Consider the following 21983-nt stretch of genomic DNA (forward strand, 5'->3'; position numbering starts at 1 on the left):
GGCGGGACGGCCTCGGCGGGTCAAGGCGGCCATGGTGAGGCGGGTCCATGGCAGGGCGGCCTCGCCATGCTCCCCCTTCTCCCTGCTCGCTGCCCATGGAGGTCGCCATGCTCGCCATCATGGCCCGGTTCGAGCTCGGCGGCGCGGCGGCCATGGCCCGGCTCGAGCTCGGCGGCCCTCAAGCTCCGGCGCCGGCCGGATCCAGGTGCTCCTCCTCCTCGCGCCGGCCGCGGAAGCGTGGGGGCGCGCCGCGCGAGCGGCACGTTGCTGGCTTGGCTGGTGGCTGGGGGAGTGCGGGGAGGACTACGCGGCGCTCGCGCAACAAATCCCCAGGCCCGAGCCGAGCAGAGGAAAGGGGATGCCGAGGAGGCGGCGACCCGGAGGAGGACCCGAAGGCGGAGGGCCCCAAGCGGGAGGACCGGCCCCGACCATGTCCGCGTCCGCGTCCGCGCCTTCCCCGCCCGCCGGCGAGCCGCCGTCCTTGCTGCCGGTGCCCGGGCTGTTCTACTGCTTCGAGTGCGGGAGGACGGCCGACTTGCACGGGCCGCTGCCCGCCCCGCCCTCCTCGCCGCACCGCGTCTGCCCGAACTGCTGCCGCGGATTCCCCGAGGACTCTTCCCCTCCCCCTCCTACTGCTTCTCCGCCGCCGCCGCCGCCTCAGCCGGATCCAGGAGCTCCTCCTCCTCGCTGCTCCCTCCACCGGCGCCCCTCCTCCGAGATCTGCCCCTTCTGGCAGCCAAGCTCCGCGGCGGGGGCGGCGAGCTCCCTCCTCAGCCGAGGCCCCTCCCTCTCCCTCTGCCCCCTCCTCATCAACGGTGGTTGCGATGGCGCGCGGGTCGTGGGCCCCGCGCCACGTCGGTGCTTGCAGTTCCTTCTCCAAGCTCGCTGGATTTGGCGTGTGGAGTTCGATACGAAATCATACAGACGGTTTTAGAGTTCACCGCTGCGGCGTTTTTCTCTCTATATTCACTCTGTATCTGTTGTTGCGGATGGCTTACAGAGCCCACTGCGGACAGCCTTAGGATGCTTGTTGCAGTGACCAAACAATTGTAACGAGGAAAACAAAAGGATTATCCACAGTTAGGCCCAGTGGCGGAGCTGACAGTTTTCATGCCTAGGGTCACTTATCTAGGTGCTTAAAGCATCCAAAATAATCCACATACTAATAGTCATAATATCAATAGCTGAAAAGTATTTAAATTGCATGATTTAGACTATATCCCCAATTCTAAGGTTAAAAAAATAGGTATATAGTTTTAAAGAAAACAGCAAGCAAATCAATGCAAACAAACCTCATAAAGGAGTGTCATTGACATAGTTACCTAGACTGTAATCTTAAAAACTGTGCTAATGGAGTGTCATGGTGACAACCCTACTCTCACATTTTAGGGAAATTTGTCCACGGCACACTGCGAAAGCGTAGTATTGTGCAAAACACACCACCAAACTCGATTTAGTATCCAGCACACCGTATAAGAATTCTTTGGTCTGCAGCACACCACACTCAATAAACTAAACATTTATAGCTCAAAGGCGGATGAAAAACCCATTTCACCCTTGGGCCGACCAGTTATCATCTTCCACGCTCATTTGCTTCATCCTCCCTTCCCTTCCAAACTTTTGCTGCTGCTCCGCTTCTGCCAGCACTTCTGCCAGCGCGAGGGTGGAGGCCGGCGACGACCGCGGGCGTGGAGGAGACCGCGACCGGCGCCGCCCGTAGAGGAGCTCACGACCGCGCCGGCCGTCGCGCGGAGCCGGCGACCGTGCCACCCGTCCGCGCGCGGCCTTGGCGACCTCCATGTGCGCGGCGACACTAGTGGTGGCGAGCACAAGCCAAATGGCGACGGCGAGCAGCGCGGCCATGGCACAGAACGAGGCAGCACAGCCGTGTTCTTTGTGGTCGAAGTGCCCCGCCGAGTGGTGTGGACCGGCGTCTGCTTCCTCCGGATAGGCATGGCGGTGCCCTGGCTGCTCCAGAAGGAGGCGCCCGTCCTCCTCCTTCTGGCGGCGGCGGGCGCGCTCCAGCGCGGCGCGGACGCGTAGCTCTCGGCGGGGTTCTACTCCGCGAGCTGCCCCGCGTTCGCGTCCCGGATGCGGGGGGGGGGGGGGGGGTGGGGGGCTGCCCGGCGTTCGGCGGGGACGACGCGGCCGCGCCGATGGACGCGGCCACCCCGCGCGAGTTCGACAACGGGTACTCCCGGAACCTGGTGGCCGGCGCCGGGCTGCTGCACTCCGACCAGGAGCTCTTCAACAACAGGCCCCTCGACGTGCTCGTGCGGCTCTATAGCTAAGAGGTTATTGGATGACAGGTAAGATGACAGGTAGGCCCCAGAAAGGGCAAAACAGTCTTTTTATCTAACCTCTCAGTTGAAAATGAATAGTTTATTGGATGCAGTGTGTGGTAGATCAAATGGCGTTTTCGCGGTGTGCTAGGAACAAAATCGAGTTTGGCGGTGTGCTCTACACAAAATCATGCTTTTCACATTGTGCTGTGGACAAATTTCCCCACATTTTATGACACTCATCTCTTCTCTCTCCTCATACTATTGGTACATGTTAGCAAATTTAATGTCCATGGTACTTTTATGACACTCTCACTGAGATTGGCCTAACAACATCCATTTGCTCGGGTAAAAAACAACAACATCCATTTGCTCGGGTAAAAAACAACAACATCCATTTGCTCGGGTAAAAAACAACAACATCCATTGGCCTCATCAACAAGAATAGCAAAGTGCGTATCCCCAATATCGGGCTTGTTTGGATCCCAGAGCTATTTTTTTAGCCCTAGAGAATCTTACCATTTAAGAGTATTAAATAAAATTTGTGCACAAAATTATTTGTAGAACCCCTGGACTATTTTGGAAGACGAATCTAACGAGGTATGTTAATCCAGATTAGAATCCAGTTACCGTAACATCACTATAGTAAATCATAGATTAATTAGATTTATTAGATTCGTCTCGGAAAATAGTCTAGGAGTTGTGGAATGAATTTTGTCGGTAATCTACATCTACTACTCCAAAATAGCAAAAATTCCTTAGTGCTATTTTTTAGCTGGAGCATCCAAACAAGGCCATCATCAACAATGGCTTTGATTGTCAGTTCTGCACAAGCTCTACAAACATTTTTTTGAATGACAGGTGAGGTCATTTGATTGTTGCGAAGCAAAAATGCAACATTTTTATCCTTCACTCTGTTCGCTGCATCCAGCCAATAATATTTTTCTCTCACACCAAACCAGCACCAGCCAGTAAGGGGGTGTTTAGAAACAGGGACTTCAAAAAAGTCACAGGGACTTTTTAGTATTTAGAAGTATTAAATAAATATTAATTATAAAACTAACTGCAGAACCCTGGGGCTAAACTGCGAGACGAATCTAATGAGGTATCTTAATCTATGATTAGCGAATGGTTACTGTAGCATCACTGTAGCAAATTATGAATTAATTAGACTCATTAGATTCGTCTCGCGAAAAAGCACTCAGCTGTCAAAAAACATTTATAAACAGATTTTATTTAATAATATAAAATAGTAAGATTCCTTTTGATGTGATAGGGACTTTTGAAAAAAGTCCTGGAACCAAACAGGCCCTAAACACCAGCCAGCCAACAGTACTTTTCTCTCACAACAAATCAGCACCAGCCACTAGCCACGGCACAGCGAACAGAGTTTATTTTTTTACCATTGTATCATCTCTGAAAAGTTTCCTTTATTACTCGAGCTAGCTAGAAGATTCATCATGCCCTCCAAAAACATGTCCTTGCAATAAAAGGAATCTAATAACTCCCAATGTAACAATCAAACCACCTTTTTACTCGTCGAACACTCAAACTGGCCCTGCAGTGAACTGTTGGCACAGTATTTTTCTCCCACTCGTCATTTCCATCTAGTAGGCTTACCATCTAGTATGCTGCTACAAGAACATGGAGTACATGCCAGCAGAGCCGCGTGACTAGCTCCCTGCAAAGCAATGCAAACTGCGCGAGCCTTCAATGAACATTGATCCTTGTCATGATCCTACCGAAAAAGATTCTGCATGCGCAAGTATTCATTTCCTACTGAACTTTTTCGAGAGTGGGAATCTTTATTTTCCAATGCTACATAGAAGTATAGAACTAGCCAGCTAGGGTTACGGCGGAACCAAACTGCCGGCATCAGGGAAGGTGGTGTACTTCGGCCGTTTTAGATCTCGAGTTTTATTTTTTGAGAAATTTTATGGTGCTTGGAGATTTTATGAGCCGTTGAAGAGTTTAGATCCAATGGTTAAAAAGACGGAGGAACCTGTTACAAAGAACTAAAGATGTGGGGCCGGAACCTATTTTTGTGGGCCAGGAACCACTTATAAAATTAATATTAAAAATATTTTAGTACTTTTTTCTATCCTTTGGTTCCTGTACCACCAAGGTCTGCCCATCCTAGCGCAGTAGCATCCGTCTCCATGGCAACCTTACCGATTCAGCTCCTGGCATCTAGAGTGCAAGATCATATGCGGCGCTGCACAGGCTGCATCGAAGCATTAACAATTACAAATTTCCACCGGCGTCATTCCTCCTTTTTCTTGGTGATTGAGCTCCCTTCAATCAGCGCCTGAGTGATGCTTGGATTTATAACTGGAAATTGAAATAATTATATAGTGATACCTGGTTTGATATTAATTGCTTAACAATTTAGTAAACGTAGGATACAGGAATAGTTTTGGATTGGTTGGAGGGAGAACATGAGCATTAGCATGGGCGCTGGCTGGCGAGCCCCGACGCAAGGAAGCCTTAGCCTACGAGCCCCTCCGCAGCGATCTCTAGTGGGAATCCCGCCCCTGGCACGGCGGCACCAGGAAATCCGATGCGCTGCATGATGCTCTTGATGGAGATGGGGAAGAGCCGCCCAGGGTGGCTGTGCAGGGAAGCCCAGCGACGTGCCCAGGCCGGCGGCGGCCAACGGATGGACGATCGGAATCGAGAGATTGACGAACGGAGAAGCAGACCAATTGTGCTCACATGATAGATTACTAAACTACCCTTTATTAGAGAAAAAAATAGCTTCTAATATCCCCTAAAAATTAACGGCTCTGATTTTTTCAGAGGGAAGGAACCTCTGGTTCCTTACAAGCACCGTAACAACTCTCTTATTTTTTGGGACAAGTTTTTAATCAATAGTAAGTTTATTAACATATAGTAAGATGAAGAACATGTAACCAGTTCATACATATGACGTTGAAGCTTGATCGTGTTACTAAAAATACGAGTGGTTCGTTTTGAAGAACAACATAAATCATAATAGTACTCGAAACTTTTTTCCTTAAAATGCAGTAAATAAACTACTAAACACGAAGAGGAGAAGGACAAGGAGAGTGACTTGCAGCACTAACACCAAGGCATGCAGGATGGCTCAAAAACAAACCAAAACTCATGAGCAAGGATTCCCATATGTAGCAACAGGTAACTTTGGCCGTGTTTAGTTTCGTTGCAAAAAATTTTTGCAAAGAAATCTTACTAATTTGAAGTACTAAATGAAATCTATTTATAAAATTTTTTGCACAGATGAGTTGTAAATCGCGAGACGAATTTAATGATGCTAATTAATCCATGATTAATCAATAATTAGTGGATGGTTACTGTATCATCACTGTTGCAAATCATGACTTAAGTAGGCTCATTAGATTCGTCTCGCAATTTACAGCCCATCCATGCAAAAAATTTTGTAAATAGACTTCATTTAGTACTCAATACATGTATCGAAACATTTGTTGTGGTATTTTTTTTGTGTTTACGAGGTCGGATCTACAGGGCCCGTGGCCCCCGGAAAAGGGGACCCAGCCCCATCTGGGGAGATTGGATTGGATAACTCACCCTGCCACCCATTCAGGAATCCCACCAAGGGGTAAAAAAGCAGAGGGGAGTAAAGTGGCAGCAGTAGCCCTAGCGGCATTGGCAAAAGAAGAGCAACTGCACAAGGAACAATTTATGTCACGTACAGTACATGAAGCCTAGTGAGAGAGAGAGGGGGAATCACTGGTCAGAGAGATTCAGGGAGAGGGAGTAAAGTGGCAGCAGTAACCCTAGCGGCATTGGCAAAAGAAGAGATTCATGTATTAATTAGCATCATTAGATTCGTCTCGCGATTTACAACTCATCTGTACAAAATTTTTTATAAATAGACTTCAATTAGTTCTTCAAATTAATAAGATTCCAACACAAATTTTTTTGCGCGTGGAACTAAACACAGCCTTAAGTGAGCAACTGTGGTTTTCTCTCTCTATGAATTATTGCAGGTGTCAGGGAGACAGCAAAGCAAGTTGTTCCCTCCTTTCCCCTCAACTGTTGTTCTCGCTTCTGTTCGCCTTTGCATCTCCTCTTCTTTGACTTCTGTTCCCCCACTCCCCCCATACCCGCCTGTTTCAGTTTCAAGCTCACGTCTCTTCTTTTCTCCCCTTTTTTTCTTTTCTGATTTGCTACGGTACTGTACATTGCTTCTCTTTATCCGTTGCTCCTGTACTGCCATCAAAATGCGCTACCGAAAAAGTTTTTTGTCTTCCAAAAGAAAAGATTTTTTAAGTAGTAGTAATCGGTCGCCATTTTTTTGTAAGCAATGTTGGTCTTCAATTTTCTGTTTCTGCGGGTGGCCATTCTGACAGGGAAGAAAGGAAAGCACGCTGTTTCTATGGTTCTGTACGCCTCTACGGTCAGTGGACACGCTGTTCATGTGAGCTCTGGGGGCTTCAGCCTCACGCCCCTTGCTAGTCATCACTGTAACGGCTCGGCGCAAGGCGACAAAGGCCGTGTTTGGTTTGGCGTGAAAATATTTTCATGAATTTTTTTTCGATGTTTTAACCACTAATTAGAGATATTAAATAAAGTCTAATTATAAAATTACCTCAACAACTATGGTACTGTAGCAGTTACTCTAGATAAGAGGCATTTGATCGCACGATTAGAAAATGTTTGGGCGCGGTTACTGTAGAATCACTGTAGCCAATCATGATGGAACTTGGCTCATTAGATTCGTCTCGAAAAATTACACTTATTTTTTAAAAAAAATTTACAAATAGACTTCATTTAATACTCCATGCAATATTTATCTTTTTGTGAAATTTTGATAGGACACCTAACCAAACATAGCTAAAGCTGCAGAGCCCCGGGCCGGCCGGGACCACCACCTGACCCCTCCCCTCCGCAGTCCGCACACGCACACGCACACGCTCGCCCCCCCCCCCTCGCCGGCCCACGAGGGGCTTCCAGCTTCGGGGGGCCCACCACCTCCCAAACAGACGGCGTCACTCTCTCTGTCTCTAGTCTCTGGCCCGGCGGCCTCTCCCGCCTGCCGGCGACTTAACGGCCGTGAGCGAGCGGGGGCGATCTAGTTTGTCGGGTAGCCTGGCGGGAAAAGGCCGGGGCGGGGAGCCACTCGGCGGGCGGGATGGGGGCGCGGGGCCCGAGGCCGCACGTGTGGACGTCGACGCGTGGACGGCCCGATGCGACGCTTGCTGCGGGTACGGACGGCAGCGATGGGCAGTCACGGTCCCCGGCGTGTGGGGGAGGGGGGGTGGGGCCCGTTGCGCTCGCCGCTGCTTCTCGCCGGTTCGCGTCTGCCTTGTGTGTGGGTTTGGGCTTTGCTCAGTCCAGTTGGGCTCATTTTTTTTATGTGTGGGTTTGGGCTTTGCTCAGTCCAGTTGGGCTCATTTTTTATAAAAAAAATCAGTTGGGCTCATTTCTTTCGGCTGTTTTCGCTTCGTAGCTAAAGGGGTTCAGCCCAGACTTTTGTTACGTGTGCCGCCCCGTGCGTGGTTGCGGGCTTGCGGCGCTCCCACACCCACATGACACAAAACCGATTAACTGAGTTCGCATGCACCAAAGAGCCAAAGTAACTATGATTATTGTCATGGTAAACCACGCTTTGTGCTGCTGACTTATTACAGTCTCACGACGTTTAGGATTAGTAAGAGCATCTCTAGCAGTCCCTCAATTCTCAATCCAACTACTATATTAGGAGACTAGATAAAAAAATATTGCTTCCAAAATCTTACCTTTTTCCCAAATACTATTAGGATAGCCTAATAATTCAATCCAACTCTCTCTAAATAGAAGAGGAGTTGCGACTCTTCCAATAAAATAGTTGGATTGGGAAAAGATTATTGAAAGCCTACAAAAACAATCCTCCAATAATCCTAAAATTTCTATTAGAATATTTTTCTCGCATTTTCTGTAACAGCCCACGGGTTAGTGGGCCGGGCCAAATTCGCGAGCACTGTAGCAGCGCGAATTGATCCCATACTGGAAGTGGAAAGGAACCCAGACCAGCTTAAATACCAGACCTAGGGAAGCTAAATAACTCCGGTTGCAACCTTTTGCGCGAAGCGAGGACGAAAGCGCAAGAGAGTTATTTAGCAGGTGTGGTTTACTCAACGTGCAGAGTAAATCTTAGCCGTTATCCCGGGGCAGGTCGTTACAGCTGGTATCAGAGCCGAAATACACCAGGGGTGGTATGGATGTGACTATTTTCTAGATTTTCAAGATTAAAAATAAATTTCTGGGGTATAAAGAAAAATCATTTCAGTCGCGCTTTACGATTAAATCCGTATTAAGCCCTATATAGTACTTGGTTATTTATAAATTGGTGGCAATATTTATATTCACTGATTTCCAGCACATTTCTTTCGGTTAAACCTTAATTTCTTGCACAACCCTTACTTAATATTGTAACGACGCACCTACGCTGAGGTAAGCAAGGTGAGCATTCTTGGTACTCCTTAGAATAGCCCACGTGTTTCATACGTGCGCGGGTCCCGTATGATGAGCATACGAGGAGGTGATAAGGCTCCATTCAAATGAGCATGTCGCTATCTGCCGCCTGATATGGAGCGCGGATTTCCCACCGTGTGATTGCAATCACGGCCATCTCGTAAGGCAATGTTACGAGATGTAAATCTGTCATGCGATTGGTTATGACCGTGTACCTTGGGACACGTGTACCCTTGGATGTCCCGTAAGGCGATTTGTACGGGAAGTGAATACGTTGCCTCGGTAACGTATGCAGCGCTGTCCATACAGCGTTAAACGCATGGGCGCCATCTCTATAGTGGATGGTGATGTATGTGTGAATATGTGGGCAACTGCATATGCGTTACCCATGTGGCGTAGGACACATGGGGGCCGTTCGTGTGTGCTGGCACGAAGGGTCCAGTCGTGGATATATGCATATATCTGTATATCATGTGCTTTCTGCAGGTACACTAACAAACGAACGTGTAAGTTAAGGCGTGTAGAAATCGATTATATAATTGAGAGCGTATGTTGCCACCGAAAAACCACGTATATTGCCCTATTATTGTCGACGATTTTTGTTGGAAGAGTGACGTAGGACGATCATGCATAATACCATTCATTGCATTATAAGAGTGGATTAGCGAGTGATTTGTGTTGTGAGTTTTTGTTGGAAGTTTGAAATTAAAAGAATTTATGTTTCTCTAGAGTGCTGTAAATGTTTACAGTTTTATGAGTTATGAGTTTGTATTTTCTGTTGGGAATGTTCCTTACCGCTGTCGGCGTTTTTCGCAGATGGCAGCCTTGTCGGACTTCCACTTTGACGAGGACGGGTGGGTGCGTTCCACTTGTCTCCCCAGTACTACGGTCGCGTGTCCTCCGAGGGGGGCATCTCTGGTTGGGAGGCTCGCCTGCGAGTTCCGGCACGCCTCGGTCTCTTTCCGTCAGACTCTTGGGAGGTGCACACTGAGGGTGCTGAGATTTTGAGCGTCTGGGATCGTGCAGCTGCGATGGCTATTACTCAGTTTTGTGAGCAGGAGCCCATCTTTGCGAGTTACTCTGCTTCGACGGTTGGTTTTCCTGTCAGAGTGACTTCTGAGTACTCGAGGCAGCGGTTTTCTCTTCTGTTGGACTCTACTCTTCCAGGCCACGTCCCAGCTTTGGCCAGGATCGCCCGCTACGCCGCCGGTATGTTGGGTGTGTGCGACCAGTTTAGGAGTGAGAACACACTATACCGGCAGGGACTTCGGACAGCTCATGCCACAGCACAGGAGCAGACTCAGCAGATCTTAGGACAGAGCCAGCAGCTCGCAGAGCAGAGTCAGCAGGTAGTGGGGTTGGCACAGCAGTTCTGGGAGCAGGAGCAGAGGATAGTTGAGCAGGCTCAGCAGATTTTGGAGCAGTCACAGCAGTTAGAGGAGCAGTCACAGCAGCTAGCGGAGCAGACAGAGCAGCTAGCGGAGCAGGCTCAGCAGATTGAGGAGTTGACTGAGCAGGTGGACGACCAGGAGGCTCTAGCTGACCACTTACAGGACGCGCTTCAGGTTGCACTAGGGAACGTGCACCAGTTGCAGCTTCAGCAGCAGCAGGCCGCAGCCCCACCTGAGCCACCACCTCAGGTGTCAGGTGTTGAGTCAGGAGTTGGGCCTCAGGAGATGTCTGATGCAGAGAGTTCCGTCGGTCAGAACAACGGTCCACCTCAGGCAGGGTCCACCGCCATCTTAGTGAACGAGCAGAACGTGGGACGCCTGCAGGAGGAGTTACGCGCACGTGGGATCGAGGTTGAGCGTGTCTTCGAGTACCAGCCGCCGCGTTGAGTAGCTAGACTTCGGATGTAGGAAGGGCTGACATAGTATTGTAGTTTGGTAAATGTATGAGAGACAACTAGATCTTGTAGTATGATAGAATAACTCTGATGTAAGATAGGACGGTGGTTTGTATATGTTTGGACTGAGTTTGTAGGAGTGTAATCCCATTGTAAAATATCATCTTAGCGTTCGACTTATGGTAATTCCGAAGTTTAGTACGTAAAAACTCGTGAAGACAGTCCATGCGGTAAACGCGCGTTATACAAAAGTTGTAGAGTATTCCGATAACCACTCACTTGCAAAAGTTATGAATTTTTGGACGTATAGTTTGGGAGATACTGTCAAATTTATAACGCGAAGATTTGTGATATTGAGATTTTGTTGGGGCCTATTTTGTATTCACTAGTTGATGCAAAAATGGTTTTACCTCCCTCATGCATGATCCAGTTATTCTTATTCCCATTTTGGGGCATAAAAGTGGTGATACAATTGTTGAGTTATTTAATCGGTGTTCTAAATTCAGCATTTTTCATGAATTGAATATTAGTTGCTATCATGATTATTTAATTTAATCAAGGTATTGGGACTAATCAATTCATGATTAATTGCAGAATGCCGAACACCGATAATGACTCCTCTGCGCCCAATGGTGCTAATGCGCTGCCACCGCCTCCCAATTTGGTTGAGGCAATCGCGGCCATGTTTACTGGGCGCGATGAACAGACGGAACTACTCCGTCAGCTCGTTCATCAGGGTGCTGCACCGCGGCATGGAAATCATAATCATCACCAGCCGCCTGTCCCTGGGTATCAGGAGTTCTTGGGTACTCAGCCACCGCTTTTCCATAAGGCGGATGAGCCACTGGAAGCTGACAGTTGGCTCCGGACCATTGAGTCCAAGTTCACTCTATATCGGTATGATGACAATGACAAGGCATCATTTGCAGCTCAGCAACTCAGAGGTCCTGCACGTACGTGGTGGGATAATCACGTAGCTATGTTCCCTGCTGGCACTCGATTTTCTTGGGATGAGTTTAAGGAAGCTTTCAGGGCACATCATATCCCTGCAGGGGTGATTCGCAGGAAGCTCAATGAGTTCTTGGCTCTGAAACAGGGCAATAATACTGTGACACAATATGCTCAAGCTCTTAACACTTTGTCTCAATATGCTGGATATCATGTGGAAACAGATGAAAAGAAACAAGCATGCTTCAGGCAGGGGCTTAGCAGCAAGCTCCAGGAGCGCTTGATCATGTTCAAATTCAACACTTTTAGTGAGCTGGTCAATGGGGCTATCACTCAAGAGGACGCCCGTATAGCTCACCAAGCAGAGAAAAAGAGGAAGGCACCAGTGGGTGGATCTTCTAGTCAAGCAAACCAGAGGTTTCGTATAATTCAGACTGGACCCCCTCGTGCACCTTATCAGCATCGGCCGGTGTACCGACCAGTACAGTATCAGGCCACATATCGGCCTCCACAACAGCAGTCGGGTTATCGGCCAACATAGTACCAGTCGGGATATAGACCACCTCAGTACCCACAGCCTCAAGGGGTAGCCAGATCTCCGGTGCCTCAGCAGAATGTGCAGAAGACGTGGGTGCAGCCGCAGGGTGTACGCCCTAATTTCCCTCCCTGTTACAACTGTGGTCAAGTTGGTCATTTTGCACGTGAATGCCCTATGTCACCTAAACAAGTTCAGGGTTCTAATCAGCACAATCAGAAGCCGAAAGTGGCTCATTTCAAGCCAGGACGCGTGCATTATACCACGCTAGAGGATGTTCCTGAGGGAGCTCAAGTGATGGCGGGTACGTTTTCAGTTCATAATCACCCTGTTACCATATTATTTGATTCGAGTGCATCACACACATTTATTAGTAAAGAGTGTGCTATGAGACTTGGGTTGGAAATAGAAAGCATGGCGATATCATACAATATTCATTCACCCGGGGGGCAATTAACAACAAATCAAACTGCTAAACAAGTACCTTTGCAGTTCCAAGAAAAAGTTTTTGCCACTCATTTGATCTTGTTACCAGCTCAGAGAGTGGATATCATACTTGGCATGAATTGGATGAAAATACACGGAGTTCTCTTGGACACTCTTTCGCATACTGTGCACATCAATTCTCCCACCCATGGTTCTATGGCCTTGCATCTCATGGACCATATATCTTCAACACCTACGGTGAATCAGGTTGAGGCCAAAAGTCTGACTGAAATACCAGTGGTGTGTGAATACCCGGATGTTTTTCCGGATGACTTACCAGGCATGCCACCTGACCGTAAGATAGAGTTTGCCATTGAATTGCAACCGGGAACGGCACCAATTTCCAGAAGAACTTATCGTATGCCACCAAATGAGTTAGCAGAACTAAAGAAGCAATTGCAGGAGTTGCTTGATAAAGGTTATATCCGTCCTAGCACTTCACCTTGGGGCTGTCCAGCGCCCTTTGTTAAGAAGAAAGATCAAAGCCTCAGGTTGTGCGTGGACTATCGGCCTTTGAATGCTGTCACTATCAAAAACAAATATCCACTTCCCCGAATTGATATTTTGTTTGATCAGTTAGTCGGGGCCAAGGTATTCTCCAAAATTGATCTTCGATCGGGCTATCATCAAATAAAAATTAGGCTCGAAGATATCCCAAAGACGGCTTTCTCCACACGTTATGGGCTTTATGAATATCTCGTTATGTCATTTGGATTGACGAATGCTCCGGCTCATTTCATGTATCTCATGAACTCGGTGTTTATGCCCGAGTTAGATAAGTTTGTCGTGGTTTTCATTGACGACATTCTTATATATTCCAAAAATGAAGAAGAGCATGCTGAGCATCTTCGCATTGTTCTCCAGCGTCTTCGGGAACACGAGTTGTATGCCAAATTCACTAAGTGTGAGTTCTGGCTAAAGAAGGTTCCATTCCTGGGTCATGTTATATCAGAAGATGGAATTTCTGTTGACCCCAGTAAAATCCAAGATGTTTTGAATTGTGAAGCACCTACATCTGTTCCGGAAATTCGGAGTTTTCTTGGGCTAGCAGGATATTACCGGCGGTTTGTTCCGGATTTTTCAAAAATTGCTAAGCCCATGACTGAGTTGGGCAAGAAAGGGGTGAAATTTAATTGGAATGATAAATGTGATCAGGCTTTTCTGACCCTGAGGAAACTTTTGACATCTGCTCCTGTTTTAGCCCAACCTGATATTACTCGAACCTTTGATGTATATTGTGATGCATCGGGTACGGGTTTAGGTTGTGTCCTCATGCAAGACCATCGAGTAATTGCTTATGCTTCCCGAGCACTCCGACGACATGAGGAAAATTATGCCACTCATGATTTAGAACTAGCAGCAGTGGTTCATGCTTTGAAGATCTGGTGTCATTATCTTCTGGGCAATCCTGTTCACATATATACAGACCATAAAAGTCTCAAGTATATCTTCACCCAGAATGAACTAAATCTACGCCAAAGGCGATGGTTGGAATTGATTAAGGATTATGATTTGGAGATTCACTATCACCCGGGTAAGGCCAATGTGGTAGCAGATGCTTTAAGCCGCAAGGCTCAGTGCAACTGCCTGTCTATTGTACCTTTTAATGAGACCCTTTGTTATGAACTGGAAAAATTAAACTTGGGGATCATCACGCAAGGCAGTCTTGATAATTTGGTCCTTTCACCTACTCTTCGAGATCGGATTATTTCTGCTCAAAAACATAATGTCGGGATGGAAAAGATTCGCCAAAGACTTGCGGAAAATGACCCGGGGGTGCAGTGTTTTCATCTAGATGAGGCTGGAATTCTATGGTTCAAGGATCGTTTGGTGGTACCTAAAGATTTAGAGCTCCGAAAACAAATCTTTGATGAAGCTCATCTCTCTAGGTATTCTATCCACCCAGGCAGCAATAAAATGTATCAAGATTTGAAGCAACGATTCTGGTGGACCAGAATGAAGCGGGAGATTGCTAAATATGTGTCTGAATGTGACACCTGTAGAAGGGTCAAAGCGAGCCATTTGAAAGCAGCAGGTCCTCTTCAGCCTTTGAGTATTCCATCTTGGAAGTGGGAGGACATCAGTATGGATTTCATTGTTGGCTTGCCCAAAACTTCAAAAGGATACGACTCCATCTGGGTTATTGTTGACCGTCTTACCAAATCTGCACATTTTCATCCTGTGAAAACTATTTATACAGCCAAGCAATATGCTCAACTATATATGGACCGTATTGTGAGCCTTCATGGGATTCCAAAAACTATCATTTCAGATCGTGGCACACAATTTATTGCTCGGTTTTGGGAGCATTTCCACACCGCTCTTGGTACACAACTGATCCGCAGTTCAGCTTATCATCCCCAATCCGATGGTCAAACCGAGAGAGTTAATCAAATTTTGGAAGATATGCTGCGGGCTTGTGTACTCTCGTATAGTAAAAAGTGGGATGAGTGCCTACCTTTAGCTGAATTCTCCTATAACAACAGCTATCAGGAAAGTATCAAAATGGCTGCTTTTGAGGCATTATATGGACGTAGGTGTAGAACTCCATTGAATTGGTCAGAAGCTGGTGAAAGAAATGTATTCGGCCCTGATATGGTCAGTGAGGTGGAAGAACAAGTCCGGGTTATACAGGAGAACTTGAAAATAGCCCAATCCCGGCAGAAAAGCTATGCGGACAAGAAACGTCAATCGATCTCGTTCCAAGAGGGAGATCATGTTTATTTGCGGGTATCTCCAATGAGAGGAGTTCAACGGTTCGGTGTGAAGGGAAAGCTCGCCCCTCGTTATGTTGGGCCTTTTCTGATCATCGAGCGATGTGGGCCGGTAGCGTATCGACTGGAACTTCCTGCCCAATTATCCGCAGTTCATAATATATTCCATGTCTCCCAACTCAGGAAATGCCTCCGTGTTCCAAACAAAATAATGGATATAGAGAAGTTACAAGTGGAGCCCGATCTTGTCTATCCAGAGCATCCAGTGAAAATTATTGATCACAAGACTCGGGTCACACGAAATCAAACCAGCAATTTTTATAAGGTACAATGGAGTAATCATTCAGAGCGAGAAGCTACATGGGAAACGGAGGAATTTGTTCAATCCAAATGTCCTGAGTTGCTCCAATTATACCAAGGTATATGATTTTCCGACTTCCTTTCAATTCGGCACTTTTCTCCTAAATCTCGGGACGAGATTTCTTTTAGGGGGAAGGATTGTAACAATCCTAAAATTTGAATTCAAATAAACAAATTTTCTTACACGTGGCCCCCCACATGTCAGTCTCTCCCTCCCCTCTCCCATACTTCTTCCTGTTCTGCATGTCGTAGTAATGGCCCGAGCTCTCCCGAAGCTCCCCACCGCCGTGCGTGTCGTCGTGGAGGCCGATCCCGGTTTCCCGACCGTCGGTGACGCCGCCAAGTCGCCCACGACGTCTCCCGAGCTCGCCACCTGCCCTCACTCCCGTTTACGCCTCGCTCCCCTCTCCTTCTCCTTCCCTGGTCGCCACGAACGGCGAGTGAGCAAGCTCACTGTCTCCAGCCGATTCGCGAGCTCCGCTCCACGGATTTCAAATCCACCACAACCAAAGCTCGACAACCTTCCTAGCTTCCTCCTCGACCCCTCCTTCGCGAGCCTCATCGACCAAATAGCCAGGAACCGAAGCTTTTCCGGCCGCCAGCCATTAAAGCCGCCCGAGCTCCACTCCGCCGTCGAACTCCCACCTCCGGTCACCGTTTTCTTCGCCCCATAGCTCAAATCGACCCTAGGTGGGCCACTGATGCTCGTGCTCTCCACGTTCCTTCACGTTCGCATTGTTTCCGCGCTCGTTCCACGCCATGTCGCCACCGGCCGTCGTGCTTGCCGCCGCCGCCCGTTGCGCGCCATGCTCGCGCCGCCCCCTGCCACCCTTGCACGCGCACCAGAGCCGCCTGGGGGCGCTGATGCTCGAGCCGCCCCGCCCCGCCGTCGCCTGAGCCCGCCGCCGCCGGCCCAAGCCACGCCGCCGCCGCCTCTGTCTAGCGCCGCCGCCGCTAGGGTTCGCCGAGCCGGCCGCCCTGCTGCCTAGGGCTGTGCGCGCGCGCGGGCCCCACCACCGCGCAGCCGCCGCTGCGCCACCGCGCGGGCCGCCGCCGGTTGCCGCCACCGCGGGCCGCTTGGCCCTGCGCCTGGGCGCCGCCGCGCGCTGCGGTTTGCGTGGTTGAACGGGGAAGAAGCCCCTCCCACTGACCAGTGGGGCCCGCTGGTCAGTGGGGTAAGGGGGGATTTTAATTATTTTGTGTTTTATTTCGGCTGTGAATTGTAAATTCCATATAAATTCGAGGAAAAATGCGAAAAATATGAAATAAATTTTGTTGGATTTGTTAGAGTAAGATCTATGGAGGAAAAATATCCACAGTGGCAAAATGACCTTTTTACCCCTGCAAGAATTTAGGTTGTGTTTAGTCTTGCTTAATTATTTTCTATAGATTTGTTAATCTAAAAATTATGAAATTTTTGCAGTAGCTTACTTTAAACATGAGTGATCCACCATAAAATTTTCATACACATAGGACCTAGTTTAGTATATGAATATAATATGTGACCAAACTTAATTATGTGTATAGGTATAATAATATTTATTTTACATGTAGATTTTTTTATGCAAATTATAAGAGGCAAATAATAATGTCTTTGCTAGTCATATTTTGTTTTATAATAAATCATGCTCTAATTGATAATTTAGCTTCTAATTGTTCCTAGCACTTAGGGTTAAAGTTATTTATCACTATATTTGCATCCTTTTATGTAAATTGTTAATTTGTTTAATGTTTATCCTCTAGTGGCAAAGTCATGTTAGCATTTACTCGTTGTATCATATGCATGACAGTTACTCATTGTTTCATATGCATACATATAGAATCCGCGACCGAGTAAGTCGTATACGAGGTGATCGCGGAGCCGCAGGAGCAGACGGAGCCAGCCCCGCAGGTGTTTCGTGACGACCCGGCCCAAGGCCCAGTTGACACCAGCACTGAGCAGCAGCCCGTAGGCAAGCCCCGGAGCATAACCTAATATTTTAACTCATGAAATGTTATTTATGTATTTACTTACTTATGCATTAAGTTTCTAGGCGTTGGATGAAACCTTAGTTGCATAATTCCTAGGTTCCATTGGTCGGAATACTAGTATGTATATGTCGTTATCCATGCCATGCTAAAATAGGATTCGCTAGAAGTCGAGTAATGTCCTGTTACTCGCGAGGTATAGGATGTCTTTAAGATTTGATTATGGATTGTTGGAATATGGAGGAAAGGAAAAGAATTGGAGACCGGACGGGAACTGTCTAGCCCCGTCTGTGTCGGTTAAGGACCGTACCGTTGTCGGCCCTGCTGATCAGGTTTGATTTGTACTAACCGCATACCGGGAGTAGGAGGTAGTCAAAACCGGTAAGCCGAGTACTGCCTTATTTCGAAAGTACAGAACTTCATCACCACCCCTTAGGGCGAGTCGGGTAGTCGCGGAGAATTGGGATGCATATGTTTACTTTTGGTGGTCTCTCGTTGAGCCCGGCTGACTATATGTAGGTGGGGCGGTTCTGTAGTTCGAGGCGGGGAGGGGAATGGTTGGTATGTATAGTCCGACGGGGCAAATACGTGGCGTGTTGGTTAGGTCCACCTTGCAAGGTTAAATCGGATCGATTCGCCGTCAGTCGCTCGCGGACATGAGCACCTTGATCCCCGAGTCACATCGTAGTAAGAACATGGAGGTGATTGAGATGATCGGTATAGTTGTACCTAATCAATTGTTTTTCCACACTGATTGTTTTAGAAGTGCAAACCTTAGAAAATAGGTACTCCTTATTAATCTTGAGCTAAAATAATGAAAGTAAGGACTCACTCTTAATTGCTTTTCCGCAAAACAACCTACAGCCAGAAAGCCGTGCATGTCTAGATAATGGGCTATGTATACCCATAGTCGGGTAAGTCTTGCGGAGTATTAGTATACTCAGGGTTGTGGCTCAAACTATTTCAGGTCAGGATGGGATCGACTTCTGCCCTTGTTGTGCTAAATTTATACAGCTTGGCGCGGATGGTTGGGAGGTGGCCGGACCAGATGCTTAGTCATTGCTAGTTTTCAAATCACACACCCGTGGGCTGAGTGTGTGATTCGTTACAGTGCTTCGTGTATTATAGTCGTCAGGTTTCCTATATCGGACTTTGTTTTAAAATAAAGTTACTCTTGTATATTGTTATGTAATGAAACCAGGTTTGTAGAACTTAATGTACTATACTCGATATTGTAATCCTATTTTTATGTACTCGTCATGTTTGTACTGCCTGCGCTCACCTTCGCTCACCTTCGCGTGGGACTACTGGTGTTTGTTTCGATCGGAATGTCGGTTTCGAAAGAACTGTCAAATTAAACCGTTAAGCCAAATGTGCCTGATGTGTTCAAATGATGGCCATTTAGCTTAATTTGAGTTTTAATTTGGCGGTTCTGTCACATTTTCCGTCCAGCTCGGGCGCGTGCTTAATCAGACCATTTGGCGACAGGGATCGGGACACGGCGGCCGCCTTGCTGATTGTTGGGTTCGCGCCGAAAGCGTCTGGACGAGGCGTGGCGTGTCTTGTTAACTAGGAGCAGAGTGTGAACACGACTCTTGGCGTATCAGGCCCTCCGCTCCAATGCTGCTGCGGGGGGGTACGTAGGCCATTAGTCTAATCGAAGCTCACTCAGGCCCATCATTAGTTTACTAGTACTTGAGAGTATATAAATAATTATATAATGCCATAGTAGTTCATCAGTTTTTTTAATACAGTACAACGCACACACTTATAACACGTACACACTCACTCCTATAAACACACGTACGCAAACTCTACCTCTATGAGCACCTCTAAAGGACTGGACCAGCAGATTTGGAGATTCCCGAAGTCACCATTAGCGTCTTGTTGTTGATGGAAACGTCGCTTACCACTTAACGCATAACGTCGGGAAATTCTGAAATAAATCCATAAGAGTAAGAGCACCTATGTCAAATCGAGAATTTGAACTCAGATAGATAGATAGATTCCACCATAAGGGACCTAATCAACCGAGGCTGTGTTTAGTTCCAGTGAAAAAAATTTGCGTTGGAATTTTGCTAATTTGAAGTACTAAATGAAGTCTATTTACAAAATTTTTTGCACAGATGGGTTGTAAATCGCGAGACAATCTAATGATGCTAATTAATTCATGGTTAATCAGACTCATTAGATTCGTCTCGCGATTTACAGCCCATCCATGCAAAAAAATTTGTAAATAAACTTCATTTAGTACTCTATGTATGTGTCGAAATATTCGATGTGATGTTTTTTTTTGCGTTTTAGGGGTGGGACGGCCTGATCTTGATCAGTTCGCAGCAGTTCATCAGCTGACACAGCAACAGCAGCATGCCTGACAGGGCCGGCCCACCCACCCTCAGGTTGCGCGCACGTGGCCCAATCTACCTCGACAGGACGTGTCCAGCCCGCCCAGCAGCACCGACCACCTGATTAATTGGAGTAATCAAACTACTCCTTTTGTATTACTCCCTCCTTCCAGACGCACACGCTTATCAAAATTCAAATTTTACTATTTTTGATGAATAATTTGACTATTAATTTGTTATTTTTAGAATATAAACTTTATATGATTGGATTCATAATCAACTATACTTTACCATGATTATAAATTTATAACCATAAGTAATATAATATATGATAAATGAATCGTTAAAGTGTTATTCGGAAGACTATGCCATTTATAGTATGTCTTATAAATGTCGAAGGAGGGAGTACTGCATACTAGTTTATTATCCAAGAAACTTGCTCTGATAGCAACATTATTTTCTGGTTCTCCAATCGGAAAAGATCAGGTTAGGGTAAGTATATTGCTACACATTCGCGGTCTTTATATGTTGCCTTATGCTGATCCACATAGAATTTTTAATAATGTAGAGGAGAGAGAGGTGGCTACTTTGCGAAACGACCGTCTCATAAGGTAAAACTAAAAGAGTAAATTGCACCCACCATACAACAACTTGTCAGGTGGGTGCAAATTGGTCCAACAACTTGTAAAATGCTCAATTTAGTGCAATAACTTGACAGGTGGGTGCAGATCAGTCCAACAGCTTATAAAATGCTCAACTTAAGTAATAAATTGGAAAAAATAGGTGCATTCACAGTCCAAACATTACACGGCAATGTAACTACACAAAGTCTCAATAAAGAGTATATTCATGTTAGGACACATTATTAAGTATTATTTGACCATTAATTTTTGTGCTGCGCTTGCGTGGCAATGTATTTGGCCAGGATAAAAACCCTCGCTGTTTAGAAATTAATGTTATGTCTTTACATTAATTATTTTTTGTATCGTGATTTAATTTTAATTAAAACTATTTAATTTGATATTCAATATTGAAAAATTTACACTCACTACTTCCGATATGTTTGATTATATACACTATTAAACTAAAAAGCCAATACATTGATACAAACTATTGATACCTTTTAGAAGCTTGGTACATATATATTTTTTAAAGCCTCATATATTCGTTAGAAAGAAAAAATGAGCTAAGTAAAAAGAAACAAACATAAGCATTGTTGAATACATGAGCAGAAGCGCAGAAGAAACCTAAGGTTTTAGGATCTCTCTTATCGAAGTGATGCTAATGGTGTAATTCTAAAATTTGTGTGCATTTTGAAGTAACAAAAAATTGTACATAGTTGAAAAACAATAACCGGACCACCATCAATAATTTCCATTTATAAAATTAAAAATTATTGGCGTCCATCTACTTTGCATAATATGATAATGTTGTAATGGTGGTTAAATAATATATTATTTTTAATAAAACCATAATTAATTTATTCTGAGAATAAAATTATTGATATCCATTGTGACACAAAAATCTACGATCAAATAATACGTTCCGACGTGAATATATTTTTTATTGTGACTTGACGTTAGCAAATATATTGTCGTGTAATGTTTAGACTGTGAATGTACCAATTTTGCAAGTTATTGCACTAAATTAAGCATTTTCTAAGTTGTTGGATCAATCTGCACCCAGCTATCAAGTTATTGTACTAAATTGAGCACTTTACAAGTTGTTGGATCAATTTGCACCCACCTGCCAAGTTGTTGTATGATGGGTGCAATTTACTCAAACTAAAAACTATGAGACCACTTACTCACAATTGTACAAGTTGTCGTACTACTCACAATATTTTCTTTTTTTAATTCACAAATTATGGGATATGATATAATGCTACGAGACAATAAAAACGACAACCTATTGTAGAGGTTGTCTGATGAGTCGTCTTAAGATGACGTGCCATTGCATGAGACCGCCTATTAGAGGGCTTCAATATACTTGCCCAAGCGACCCCGGACCGTTCTCATGACCCCACATAAGTGCACAATATTA

The sequence above is a fragment of the Panicum virgatum genome, chromosome 5K (assembly GCF_016808335.1).
Source record: "Panicum virgatum strain AP13 chromosome 5K, P.virgatum_v5, whole genome shotgun sequence".
Lineage (NCBI taxonomy): Eukaryota > Viridiplantae > Streptophyta > Magnoliopsida > Poales > Poaceae > Panicum > Panicum virgatum.